The sequence below is a fragment of the Oryx dammah genome, unplaced genomic scaffold (genome assembly GCF_014754425.2).
Source record: "Oryx dammah isolate SB20612 unplaced genomic scaffold, SCBI_Odam_1.1 HiC_scaffold_27, whole genome shotgun sequence".
NCBI lineage: Eukaryota > Metazoa > Chordata > Mammalia > Artiodactyla > Bovidae > Oryx > Oryx dammah.
Window position 1 is genome coordinate 73957918 of NW_024070211.1, and position 14942 is coordinate 73972859.

The 14942-nt window shown below is 37.8% G+C and overlaps 1 protein-coding gene across 1 annotated transcript in view; it reads right to left on the minus strand.

Annotated features, from left to right (window-relative positions):
* ZRANB3 (zinc finger RANBP2-type containing 3) overlaps window positions 1-14942 on the minus strand; it is a 282932-nt gene that overhangs the window by 139566 nt on the left and 128424 nt on the right. The window lies entirely within an intron of this gene.

The window sequence follows — 14942 nt, forward strand, 5'->3', positions numbered from 1 at the left end:
ACAGCCTCGTCTAACTCAATTAAACTAAGCCATGCCATGTGGGGCCACCCAAGATGGGCGGGTCACGGTGGAGAGGTCTGAAAGAATGTGGTCCACTGAGAAGGGAATGGCAAACCACTTCAGTGTGCTTGCCTTGAGAACCCCAAGAACAGTATGAAAAGGCAAAATAATAGGATACTGAAAGAGGAACTCCCCAGGTTGGTAGGTATCCAATATGCTACTGGAGATCAGTGGAGAAATAATTCCAGAAAGAATGAAGGGATGGGGCCAAAGCAAAAACAATACCCAGTTGTGGCTGTGACTGGAAGCAAGGTCTGATGCTATAAAGAGCAATATTGCATAGGAACCTGGAATGTCAGGTCCATGAATCAAGGCAAATTGGAAGTGGTTAAACAGGAGATGGCAAGAGTGAATGTCGACATTCTAGGAATCAGTGAACTAAAATGGACTGGAATGGGTGAATTTAACTCAGATGACCAATATATCTACTACTATGGGCAAGAATCCCTTAGAGGAAATGGAGTAGCCATCACAGTCAACAAAAGAGTCCAAAACGCAGTACTTGGATGCAATCTCAAAAAAGACAGAATGATCTCTGTTCATTTCCAAGGCAAACCATTCAATAATACAGTAATCCAAGTCTATGCCCCAACCATTAACGCTGAAGAAGCTGAAGTTGAATGGTTCTATGAAGACCTACAAGATCTTTTAGAACGAACACCCAGAAAAGATGTCCTTTTCATTATAGGGGACTGGAATGCAAAAGTAGGAAGTCAAGAAACACCTGGAGTAACAGGCAAATTTGGCCTTGGAATACGGAATGAAGCAGGGCAAAGCCTAATAGAGTTTTGCCAAGAGAACGCACTGGTCATAGCAAACACCCTCTTCCAACAACACAAGAGAAGACTCTACACATGGACATCATGAGATGGTCAACACCAAAATCAGATTGATTATATTCTTTGCAGCCAAAGATGGAGAAGCTCTATGCAGTCAGCAAAAACAAGACCAGGAGCTGACTGTGGCTCAGATCATGAACTCCTTATTGTCAAATTCAGACTTAAATTGAAGCAAGTAGGGAAAACCACTAGACCATTCAGGTATGACCTAAATCAAATTCCTTATGATTATACAGTGGAAGTGAGAAATAGAATCAAGGTACTAGATCTGATAGACAGAGTCCCTGATGAACTATGGACGGAGGTTCGTGACATTGTACAAGAGACAGGGATCAAGACCACCCCCATGGAAAAGAAATGCAAAAAAGCAAAATGGCTGTTTAAGGAGGCCTTACAAATAGCTGTGAAAAGAAGAGAAGTGAAAAGCAAAGGAGAAAAGGAAAGATATAAGCATCTGGATGTAGAGTTCCAAAGAATAGGAAGGAAAGATAAGAAAGCCTTCCTCAGTGATCAACACAAAAAAATAGAGGAAAACAACAAAATGGCAAACACTAGAGATCTCTTCAAGAAAATCAGAGATACCAAGGGAACATTTCATGCAAAGATGGGCTCGATAAAGGACAGAAATGGTATGGACCTAACAGAAGCAGAAGATATTAAGAAGAGGTGGCAAGGATACACAGAAGAACTGTACAAAAAAGATCTTCAGGACCCAGATAATCATGATGGTATGATCACTCACCTAGAGCCAGACATCTTGGAATGTGAAGTCAAGTGGGCCTTAGAAAGCATCACTACGAACAAAGCTAGTGGAGGTGATGGAATTCCAGTTGAGCTATTTCAAATCCTGAAAGATGATGCTGTGAGAGTGCTGCACTCAATATGCCAGCAAATTTGGAAAACTCAGCAGTGGCCACAGGACTGGAAAAGGTCAGTTTTCATTCCAATCCGAAAGAAAGGCAATGCCAAAGAATGCTCAAACTACTGCATAATTGCACTCATCTCACACGCTAGTAAAGTAATGCTCCAAAATCTCCAAGCCAGGCTTCAGCAGTACGTGAACCATGAACTTCCAGATGTTCAAGCTGGTTTTACAAAAGGCAGAGGAACCAGAGATCAAATTGCCAACATCCGCTGGATCATGGAAAAAGCAAGAGAGTTACAGAAAATCATCTATTTCTGCTTTATTGACTACACCAAAGCCTTTGACTGAGTGGATCACAATAAACTGTGGAAAATTCTGAAAGAGATGGGAAAAACAGACCACCTGACCTGTCTCTTGAGAAACCCATATGTGCCGGGGGCCAGCATGAGGAACTCTGCCCATGGCAAAGGTCATGAGGAAGGAGGCTTGGCATAAGCAAAGGCATGATCAAGCCTCAGGAAACCCCCTGTTCCCGATCATCTACCCCAAAACCAGAGTCTGTTTTATGCTCTCCCCCATAACCGTTTCTCTCGGAGAAGGAGTAAATGTGCAGCTCCAAGGCAATAAAAATTCCTGGGCGTGACAAGAGTGTTTCAGCTTACAGACTCCTCTGAAGGTTATCTAGCCCATCTGTATAGGTTCATCTGGCCACATGTGATTGTTTACAACCTCCCAACCTGAGAGGCACAAGATGTTTTAGACTTACTAAAGGCAAATTCTTTTGCGGAGTTAGAAATTATTAGTATATTGGGTTGGTTAGGAATTATATTGGTGAAGGGTTTTTCATTTGTTGTGTCAATAATTGCTGCTTATTCCCTCCCCTGGGTGGGACAGGATGTTTCAGGTCAAACCTCTCTGCTGGCAGACTAGATTGTGTGACAGGATTATCCATACTGCTGCCACTAGCACATGATTGTTTACTACCTCTCAACCATAAACAGCACAGGGAGTTTTGGAGTATTTTGAGAGTCTTAATTAGCATAGGGCTTTTCTCTTTGTTGAGTCAATGATTGCTGCCAGGCCTCCATATCCTTAGGCACCTGGGAATATCTTAATCAATGTATTTGGAATATAGAAAAGGAAATATAGTAGTTTTTAAGGTTAGCAATACTAGACTTTTTGAGTTAATGAATTTTCTCTTTTGTAATAGATCACTGACTTTGTTATAAATCACTGTGTCCTTGCTATGTAAAAATGTAACTTGATCACTATCTTAAGACTAAATAGATCTTAAGGGGAACATTGGTGAAAGGATTTTCATTTGTTGGGCTGATGTTTGCTGCTAAATCTCCATATTCCCTGCCCTTATAATGAATATAACTAGCATATAGGAGAAATAAGTATTAACCTTTAGGATTAATCATGTTAACCTTGGGTTAAATAAATTCCTTTCTTGATTGTAACTCACTACACCCTCACCCTATAGGGATGTAACTTTATTTGGAGGGTGGTGCCTGGTTTAAGAGAAAACACCCTTGGAAAAAATAAGTTTTCGGTTATCAGAAAGAAAGGATCATAAAATTCCTAAGACCTTTTTTTATACATTTATGTGAAGCACCTGATTTTGATAAAGGTCAGGACTGCTGACTCCCACATGAATCTGTATTCATCCCTATGTGTAACAAAAGGTATATAAGCAAACCCCAAAATAAAGAAATCGGATCAGTTTCCGGAAAGACTGTTTCCCCCACGTCGCTTCTTTCTTGCTCCCGTTTTTCTGGCTGAATTCCCTCCTGGAGCATGGATGCTATTCCACGTAATCCAAGTTATTCAGCCTCTTTTTATCCACCAATCTTCCTACTACACTATCCGTTTCTAATCTCTCTATATATCTGTAATTAAATAAGTTTTTTCCAGGACGCCGACTCTGTCCCCACCTTCGAATCACCCTGGATCCACCGGGGCTGGACACCGGCACGTACGCATGTCAGGAAGCAATAGTTAGAACTGGACATGGAAAAACAGATTGGTTCAAAATGGGAAAAGGAGTATGCCAAGGCTGTATATTGTCATCCTGCTTATTTAATTTATATGGAGAATATATCATGAGAAACATTGGGCTGGAAGAAGCACAAGCTGGAATCAAGATTGCCAGGAGAAATTTCAATAACCTCAGATATGCAGATGACACCACCCTTATGGCAGAAAGTGAAGAGGAACTCAAAAGCCTCTTGATGAAAGTGAAAGAGGAGTGAAAAAGTTGGCTTAAAGCTCAACATTCAGAAAACGAAGATCATGGCATCTGGTCCCATCACTTCATGGGAAATAGATGGGGAAACAGTGGAAACAGTATCAGACTTTATTTTATGGGGCTCCAAAATCACTGCAGATGGTGACTGCAGCCATGAAATTAAAAGACGCTTACTCCTTGGAAGGAAAGTTATGACTAACCTAGATAGCATATTCAAAAGCAGAGACATTACTTTGCCAACAAAGGTCCGTCTAGTCAAGGCTATGGTTTTTCCTGTGGTCATGTATGGATGTGAGAGTTGGACTGTGAAGAAAGCTGAATGCCAAAGAATTGATGCTTCTGAACTGTGATGTTGGAGAAGACTCTTGGGAGTCCCTTGGACTTCAAGGAGATCCAACTAGTCCATTCTAAAGGAGATCAGTCCTGGGTGTTCTTTGGAAGGAACAATGCTAAAGCTGAAACTCCAATACTTTGGCCACCTCATGTGAAGAGTTGACTCATTGGAAAAGACTCTGATGCTGGGAGGGATTGGGGGCAGGAGAAGGGGACGACAGAGGATGAGATGGCTGGATGGCATCATCGACTCAATGGACACAAGTTTGAGTGAACTCTGGGAGTTGGTGATGGACAGGGAGGCCTGGCGTGCTGCAATTCATGGGGTCACAAGGAGTCTGACAAGACTGAGTGACTGAAATTAACTGAACTGAACTCAAAAGATCATGACAGGATAATACAGGTTGTTAACACTAAGTAGTTCAGAAGTAGATTTTTCATATATTTTTCCTTTCTTTAAAAAACCTGCTTTGTAAAATCAAACTTAGGTGAGCAAACTCTAATAAGATTCTTTTCATTTTCCCCATATGTATTATAGGATTAGTGCCTTGGCAATTTCTTGAAAATGAGAGCTCAACACAACACAAAGAACACAATTACAGATGCTTAGAATAAAAAGAAAGAAAAGAAAAGGAGAAAGAGAAAAAGTGAACCAATCTTTTGTTAATGTTCTAGGTTCTTAAAATCTATTAAACTTATGAATGGTTTGTATACTAATTAAACATTTAGACTTCGAGGCACCAAATTCCCAACCCTGACTTAAAAGAACTGGACTTCTAAGGTAAGGACCGCTGAAAGAAAAATAAGGAGCCCTAAAGCGATTCTCGTATGGATGGCTCTCGGGCTGCATTTTGAGATTCATTACTCTAAAGAGTAAACGTTGGAGAAAAATATCAGAGTGCTTCTGCCTAATTTTTTTTGCCATATTCTTCTCAGAAAAAAAAGAGAGAGAGAGAAACCAAAATTAACAATTAACTCTGGTGGGTCTAGTGGTTACAAATCCACCTGCCAATGCAGGTGACATGGTTTCAGTTCTTGATCTGGGAAGATTCCACATGCTGTGGAGCAACTAAGCCTGTGGACCACAACTATTGAGCCCATGAGCCCTAGAGCCTGTGCTCCACAACAAAGAGAACCCACCACAAGGAGAAGCCTGCTCACCGCAACTACAGAGCAGCCCCCGCTAACCACAATTAGATAAAGCCCTCATGCAGCAACAAAGACCCTGTGCAGCCAAAATTAATAGTTTTTTTTTAATAAATACTTGCAGGATTTTATTCTTGAACTTCTTATTAATTTCTGTGGACTCTTGTTCCTTAACTGATTTTCGACTACATTTCTCAGGCAGTACAAAAACAGTACTTTCTATTTCACTATAATATACTATACAGAGTAAGAAACACAGAATTTGGCTACTAACTTCACAATCTATTTAGATTAATCTATTAAATCTAGATAAACTAACAATTTAATAGAAAAAGATTAATTTGAGACGTTTAATACAGGCTCTGAGAAGGAATCTAATTTGTGTATTAATTTAATTATTTCAGGTAAACAAAGCGCTATATTTAAGTCAATATAGACAAAACTTAACTGTCTTTAACAACTGGAGGAATAAATTAACTTACATCACTAAAATTTACATTTGTAATGAACAGAGAAATAAAAGAGTGCATTAAAGAAAAAAGGTATGAAAAATACAAAATTATCCATGTTCTATAATAATGCTGTGAATATTCTGATCACAGATGTAAATAATAGGTTCTTTCAAAAGTATATGAAAACAAAGACTAAGAAACAAAGGACAGACAGTGAATATTTACACTCGGCAAACTGATTATTGCCAATAATGATCACAAATCAACTCAGCTAGATACTTGATAAAAGAAAAATTAGTAAGTCCTTTGCCGGGGTAATGTAAATAATTACAGCATGGTGTTTTGTATCCTTTTTTATGTGGCAAGACTATAATTAATTTGAAGACAAAACATCAGAGTAAAGAACAAAGAACCTGATGTTGAAGTTCAGATAGTATATTAATATTTTCTTCAATTATATAATGGCACAGAAATCATGCTGGAAGTGAAGTAAATAAATAAGGTCACCACTTATTTCTGAGAAGAAGAAAACTACTTTTGTTTTCAAATAAGAAATTAATGTAAATCAATCAAAAGTTTCAGACAAAATTTTTACAAGGTTATTAGAATGCCTTCAGTTGAACAACTACTTGTATTTTATCTGTCAATTCTTGTGTTGACACATAACAATCACTTTACAACCATTAGATTGAACCTGAAATTTCAACCCAGGAATTTTTGAAGTAATTTAAGCAATATCAGATTCACTACTCAGATTCAGAGCTGTCAGTTCAGTCGCTCAGTTGTGTCCGACTCTTTGCGACCCCATGAATCGCAGCACGCCCAGGCCTCCCTGTCCATAACCAACTCCCAGAGTTCACTCAAATTCAAGTCCATCGAGTTGGTGATGCTTAAAAATGGGTCTTTACATGTATTACAAAGGAAGTACACAGGAAGTCGTCATAAGATAAGATTTCACTCATTGGAAAAGACTGATGCTGGGAAAGATTGAGGTCAGGAGAAGGGGGCAACAGAGGATGAGATGATTGGATGGAATCACTAACTCAATGGACATGAGTTTGAGCAAACTCTGGGAGACAGTGAAGGACAGGGAAGCCTGGTGTGCTGCATTTCACGGGGTCACAAAGAGTTGGACATGACTTAGCAACTGAGCAACAACAACAAATAGGAAGGCTTTCTAAGATATATTTTTTAATTTTTTAAAGAAAAGTAAGAATAATAAGTGGTTACATAAAATGAAAAGAAAACAAAATGCTAAACACATCTTCTACCAGTTGCCAAAATGCCACTAATGACTGACGACAGAGCCCTAAGGAGTGAGGTAGATAGCTTTCAAAGGTTAAAAAATAAAGGATGATCACAAAAGCCTGAGGTTAGGCATTATTTGCTGGAAAGGAAACAAGAATATGAATCATATAAGGCTGCAAAAATCAATCTGTCATTCTAAGAAAAAGACACAGGATGTTACCAAAAATAAAAATTACAGTTTAAAGTGACTTAGGCAGTAAAGAAAAACTCAGGACTCTTAAGGAATAAGACAGAGAAAATGATGAATGTTTTGGAAACATTAAATACTAAAAAATTAATTTTAGTATGTTTAGAGAATCTTTAAAGAGATGATTTGGGGGGCTAAAAATCAACCACATTAAGGCAAGATTTCCTCGGTTCAAACCAGTTTTCTCCACTAGAGTAGAATCTGTATAAGTTGTTTCAGTGTTAGAGTTACAGATGGTTTCTCCTACAATGCAGTGTCACATGAACCCCAGGGAAGTATCACAGTAAGGTGAAATATTTTTGATTTCTGACATTTTTATTAGGTAGGGATGCACCTTGTTTTCCCAATATAATTAAATGTATTATCGGATAACTTCACTCTTCGTTCTCTTCTGTCTTCTATTAGAACTAATAATGGCTCCAAATTTCTTAAATGAATCTATGTATAGAATATGCTCAAGAGTGCACAGCCTGTCAATTATTACTTAAGGAATTCAATTTTAATCCATAAAAAGAAATATGTCAAAATTATGATAAGGCATCATATCCTAGTCACAGTCCTCATTTATTAAATATTATTCATGTCAAAATAAAAAATTGACTCTGGTTTTATAGAATCAGTTGACTAGAGAAAATGTAATATATCTGAATTTCAGAAATTTTTAGGAAATGTTATCTAAGAAAATCTTCCTAAGACACAAAGTCAAATTGGCTTTAGAATCAAAATAAATCCTACTTGCAAAGTACTAATAACTGTAACAATAAAAAATAAATAATAAAAGTTAATCTTAAAATATTGATTTATTTTTAATTGAAGGAAAATCGCTTCACAGTATTGTATTTGTTTCTATCAAACATCAATATGATCAGCCAAAAGTGAATTCATATGGTGAAGTTACATATGTTAAGGAAAATTAAAATACAATGAAAATGTTGGAATAAAAAATATAATACAGGAGTTCCCTGGTGGCTCAGTGGTGAAGAATGCACCTGCCGATGCAGGAGACATAAGTTTGATCCCTGGTCCAGGAAGATCCCACAAGCCATAGAGCAACTAAGCCCATGTGCCAGAACTACTGAGCTTGTGCTCTAGAGCCCAGGAGCCCCAACTACTGAGGCCATGTTCAGCAACTACTGAAGCCCATGCACCCTAGAGCCTGTGCTCCGCAACAAGAGAAGCCACCACAATGAGTAGCCAGAGCATCACAACCAGAGAGTAGCCCCCACTTGCCACCACTAGAGAAAGCCCATGTATAGCAACAGCAACCAAGCACAGTAAAAAACAAAGAAAAAATTTTTTAAGAAATATCAATAACCTCAGATATACAGATGACACCACCCTTATGGCAGAAAGTGAAGACGAACTAAAAAGCCTCTTGATGAAAGTAAAAGAAGAGAGTGAAAAAGTTGGCTTAAAGCTCAACGTTCAGAAAATGAAGATCATGCCTTCCGGTCCCATCACTTCATGGAAAATAGATGCGGAAACAGTGGAAACAGTGACAGACTTTATGTTTTTGGGCTCCAAAATCACTACAGATGGTGACTGCAGCCATGAAATTAAAAGATGCTTACTCCTTGGAAGGAAAGTTATGACCAATCTAGATAGCATATTCAAAAGCAGAGACATTACTTTACCGACTAAGGTCCTTCTAGTCAAGGCTATGGTTTTTCCAGTGGTCATGTATGGATGTGAGAGTTGGACTGTGAAGAAGGCTGAGCGCCGAAGAATTGATGCCTTTGAACTGTGGTGTTGGAGAAGACTCTTGAGAGTCCCTTGGACTGCAAGGAGATACAACCAGTCCATTCTGAAGGAGATCAGCCCTGGGGTTTCTTTGGAAGGAATGATGCTAAAGCTGAAACTCCAGTACATTGCCCACCTCATGCGAAGAGTTGACTCACTGGAAAAGACTCTGATGCTGGGAGGGATTGGGGGCAGGAGAAGAAGGGGAAGACAGAGGATGAGATGGCTGGATGGCATCACTGACTCGATGGATGCAAGTCTGAGTGAACTCTGAGAGTTGGTGATGGACAGGGAGGCCTGGCGTGCTGCGATTCATAGGGTCGCAAAGAGTCGGACACGACTGAGCGACTGAACTGAACTGAATACATGTTAGGAATTAATGGTAGAATTTTTAAAGTAAGATAAACTCAATTGATAAATTGATATATTATGAAATAACCTAAAATATAAGGATCCCTGGTAGCTCAGATGGTAAAAAATCTGCCTGCAATGCAGGAGACGTGGGTTCGATCCCTGGGTTAGAAAGATCCCCTGGAGAAGGAAATGGCAACCCACCCCAGTATTCTTGCCTGGAGAATTCCATGGACAGAGGAGCCTGGTAGCTACAGTCCATGGGATCGCAAAGAGTCAGACACAACTGAGTGACTAACCTAACCTAAAATATGGACTTTAAATAAAAGTATACTGAAAAGTGATGGAATAACATAATATTGCTTCATCTATCTATTCTAATGTTATTTGTCATTAATACCCTCAGTACTAATATTAACAAAATATATAAAGAATCATTTCATTTTACATGTAAACTCACATAGGACAGGAAAGAAAAAGGTCTTGGAGAAGCAAAAAAGAAGAGTAAGAAGGAGACACATAACTTAGAACTGTGTAAGAGATTTAAGTAAAGGGCCTAACTTGTCTCAGTAGTTGATAATCTTGAGTAACTGAAAGCAGGTTAAACTATGATTAGTGGCTCAGACAGTAGATTCTGCCCACAACGTGGGAGACCCACGTTCGATCCCTAGGTCAGGAAGATCCTCTGGAGAAGGGAATGGCTACCCACTCCAGTATTCCTGCCTGGAGAATTCCATGGACAGAGGAGACTGGCAAGTTACAGTCCACGGGGCCCAAACAGTTGGACACAACTGAGAGAGTAACAGTTTCATGCTTAGTGTACAAAGTTTAAAGAAGCAGGAATATATAGAAAAATTTTGAAAAGAAAAACTTTCTTTCAAATGTTATGACAAAAATAAAATTGAATGCCTCACTGTCCTAAAAACTTTTACTCTGAAAATATGTCATTTAAGCTTAAATACATAAAATTTTAAATAGCAGGAAAATAATATCATTATTAAAAATATATTGTAGCAAATTCCCTGGTGGTCTGGTGGTTTAAGACCCAGTGCTTTCACTGCTGTGGCCCAAGTTCAATCTCTGGTTGGAGAACTAAGATCCCACAAGCCACATGCCATGGCCAAAAATATGCATATATGATATAATTTATAGTAATATGTTATTAATATATTATATATAAACTTGTAACATCATATATTAATAATATAATTAGTGACATATTTATAATATATATTTTATAGTATATACTATGCATCAATATATAATACTAAAATATTATATATTAAAATAAAATTTATATTATATTTTATATATTTAATATGCTTTATAATATATATAATGCCCTAAGTTTATTTAATTTTTCCTGGTGGTTCAGACAGTAAAGAATCTGCCTGTAATGCAGGAGACCTGAGTTCAATCCATGGATGGGAAAGATCCCCTGAAGAAGGGAATGGTTACCCACTCTAGTATTCTTTTCTGGAGAGTTCATGGACAGAGGAGCCTGGTGAATTACAGTCCATGGGGTTGCAAAGAGTCAGACATGAACTAAGTGACTAACATTTTCTTTCACTTTATTTACAAACATATCTGGTATGCTGAGTTTAAGATAGATCTTTTTTCAAAACGACTGCACTTCTTCATATGTGTTTCATGGATTATTTTTCAAGCAGTTGGTGTCTCACTACAAAGAAAGGTGCAGCAAATCCAGATTCAAAGTACAAAGGAATCGTAACTAGTAACTACCGCTTGTTTTCCACTAAAAATAGTAAACGCTTATCTTGGCCCTCCTCACGGTAGTTTCTACAGATCACAAGCGTTGTGAACCTCCCAACACAGCACTGTCAGAAGCTCTGTGAAAGGCACAGACGCTGAAGGTGGAAGAAATGGCGGCAGCACTCCAAGCCTTCCTTTCCTCACAGCCTTGTTCCCTGGTGTCTAGTTTAACTTTCTGAACTAACTTTATAGCTTGAGAGAAGGAGAATGTGATTAAAACTTGCAGAAAATGCCAGAGTGAATCATTCTATTGAACACTTGTGGATCACCTATGAGTAAACTTAGATAAAGGTTAAGAAACATACACATTTCATATCACCAATACAGAACAAGAAGATGCTAAGAATAGAGAAAAGCAGTTTTTAAACTTTTAAAAAAAGCAATGTAAGCCATTTTCAAATAAAACATTACATAGAAAATCAACATCGATCAAGTAGAAAAAGTGAGGTAATTGTAGCTGAAGTAAGGTAGAAACTTTGTAGCATCATACCCCCAAGTTTCCTCAGTTCTGTGAAATACAACTCACAATCCATGGAAGGTCAATAAACTTGACGATTTTCTTTTTCCTGTTTTAATACTGGTTTTATACTTAACTCTTCTATAAGATCCACCTTTTCAATCTACCTCCTTCACAAAGCATTCTGACTTCCTCAAACTGGAATTAATGCTTCCTTCCACAAAAGTACCCAGAAGTTACACTGTAAACTTAATTTCTAACATTCCCAGTATCCTACATTTTATATGTATCACATAGAGACACATACCGGACACTCATTTCCTGATTGAAAGCTTCTCTGAGAGTGGACGTGTTTTAATTTACATTCATAATAACCTGTCAAACAGAAGACCCTCAATAATAGATAGGAGTAAAAGGTAGGTTAATCAATGGCTAGAGGAACAAATGGTTTAAAATGTTTTAATGTAAAGAAATAAGACTTGGATTGATAACAGTCCCTAACTGCTATCTACCATAGGGCTGTAGCATTTATGTATATTCAGAATTGTCTAGTTCTCGATGCAGATGTGGCCCCTTTCAGCTGTTCAAGAGATGTGGACACTTAAGTCTATTACTTAAAAAAAAAAAAAAAAAAAGGTAGATTATGGGATGATAATTAACTTTAACCTCCTCTCCAGATTTTAAATAATTTCTATCCCATTAAAAACATTTCATTTAATAAAAACTGGAAAGGTAGGAATGTTTGTAGCATACTCCTCACAATGGACTTGGGAGGATTAATGTGTAATAACAGTGTCTCAGGGTGAGATAATGGCATTAGTGCTTTGTGCCTTTCAGTGCTTGATATTCCCGGAAGCTGCCTGTGTCTAACTCTATCTGGGTTCGGTTTAACCTACCACTGCTGTCACCTCTGCATTTCACTTTGAATCCTATCCAAGACTACCAAGAGAACACTGTAATAACCCAGCTGTGCAAAACAGCAGGAACCCTCAACAAAATTATATCCCCTCTCAAAGAAGTCAGGGTGAACTTCTTAAAGACTGACAATGCAATCAGTTGCATTCATACATTTCAAGTGTTCAAGGAAAAAACAATTTCAGATGAACTGCAGAAGAACAAGACAACCCCTTGCTGGACATTTTTTTAGTTGATTTTTTTTTTTTTTTTTTGCCACACCACGTGGCATGTGGGATCGTAGTTCCTCGACTAGGGATCAAACATGTGATCGCTGCATTGGAAGCACAGAGTCTTAACCACTAAACCTCCAGGGAAGTTCCTGTGCTAGTCGTTTTAATAGAATTTTAAAACACTTAAAGGAATATTTTCTCCATTAACTCTATGCAAAGAATAACTGGAGGTGGGTAGTAGTGAATTGTGGACCTAATTTAATGTACTGGTGACTACAGACAAGACACCCCTCTTATTCAGACAAAGAGATGTTTATCTGAGATGAGCCCAGAAGGTCTCAAGTCAACAACAACAATTAATGATACAAAAGTTCTGTTTTCTCTCTTCTTCACTCATTCAGAAGGCATTAACTGGAACTCTACTATTCCCTAGACACTGCTAGGTACACATGGTTTGAATCCTAGGAGTTCCAATATTTGGGAGAGAACCAGATAATATGGTGTAACATGATTCAAACTAAAGTAGAAGTAAGGGGACTTTCTTGATGGTCTAGGGGCTAAGACTCTGAGCTCCCAATGCAGGAGGCTGGGGTTTGATCCCTGGTTGGGGAACTACATTCCACATGCCACAAATAAGAATTTGCATGTCCCAACTAAAAGATCCCACATGCCACAACTAAGACCCAGCACAGTCAAATAAATAAATAAATAATAAAAATAAAATAAAATTTAAAAATAAACAGAGTAGAAGTGAGAGCCATAGGAACCAAGAGGCTCAAAGACTGGTGGTACATACGCTGAAACGAGAAAGTGATATCTGAAGAGATTCTGAATTAGGTTTTTGTTAGGTGAACTTGGGGAAAGAAGAGGACACAAAAGGAAAGGAATTAATCAGAAAAAGAACAGCATATATAGAGATAACAAAGTGTAAAAAGTCATAGTGTTTGGGCATTGAAAAGGGGAAAGGACTATCTGAGATAGATTATATCTGTTCCTTCCGTAACTAATTTCATGAGACAAGTATTATCTCCAACTGTACCCAAAGAAACTGAGGCTCAGAGAGGTTAACTGTCTTAATACAACCCTGGTAACAAGTGGTAGATTTTATAAAAGGTAGGGAGTTAGAAGTATCACCATAATTTATGCCAGAGAAGGGCAGAAGAGAAAGGAAGACACGGGTAGCAATTACACTGTGAAGTGCTTTATTCTATAGGCAACAGGAGGAAATCGAGAATTTGAGGAATATAACTCTAGCAGCAAAGAGTAGCTATTTTCATTTGACTCAGCTTTGACCTTTGTAAAACAAAGGGAACACTTCCTAACTTATTCTACAAGGTCAGCTTTATCTGAAACCAAAAACAATGATATTAAATTAAACACACACACACACACACACACACAACAGATCAATACACTGTAGGTACACAGATGTAAAAATCCTCAACAAAATATTAGCAAGTCAACTTGAAGAATGTTTAAAAAAGAATTATACACCATGACCAAGTAGAATTTATCCTTCATATACAAGACTGGTTCAGCACTTAAGAAACAGACTTTTTATCAACTGATGCAAAACATGCAGTTGATAAAAATCAAATCCCAATCATGACAAAAGCTCTCAGAAAACTCGGAAGCCAAGGGAATATCCTCCACTTAATTCTTTTAGTTATAAAGAGCTATCTACAAAATACCTACAACAAATATCATATGTAATGGTAAGAAAACTAGACATTTTCTTCTTTAGGCTGAGAACAAGACAAGGATGTCCTGCCTTACCTCCTATTCAACACTGTGCTAGAAGAAATAGGTAGTACAAAGATAAGAAAAGGATATAAAAGGTATATAGATTGTAGATATGATATTATATATATAGAAAACTCAAAAGACTCCATGAAAAACTATGAGTGTTAATAAACACACCCAGTTAAGTTACAGAATACAAAATCAATACACAAAAATTTGTTGCATTTCTATTACACTAACAACAAATTACTAGAGAGAGAGAGATAATGGGGGAAAAACCGCTAATGACATCAAAATGAATAAAATACAT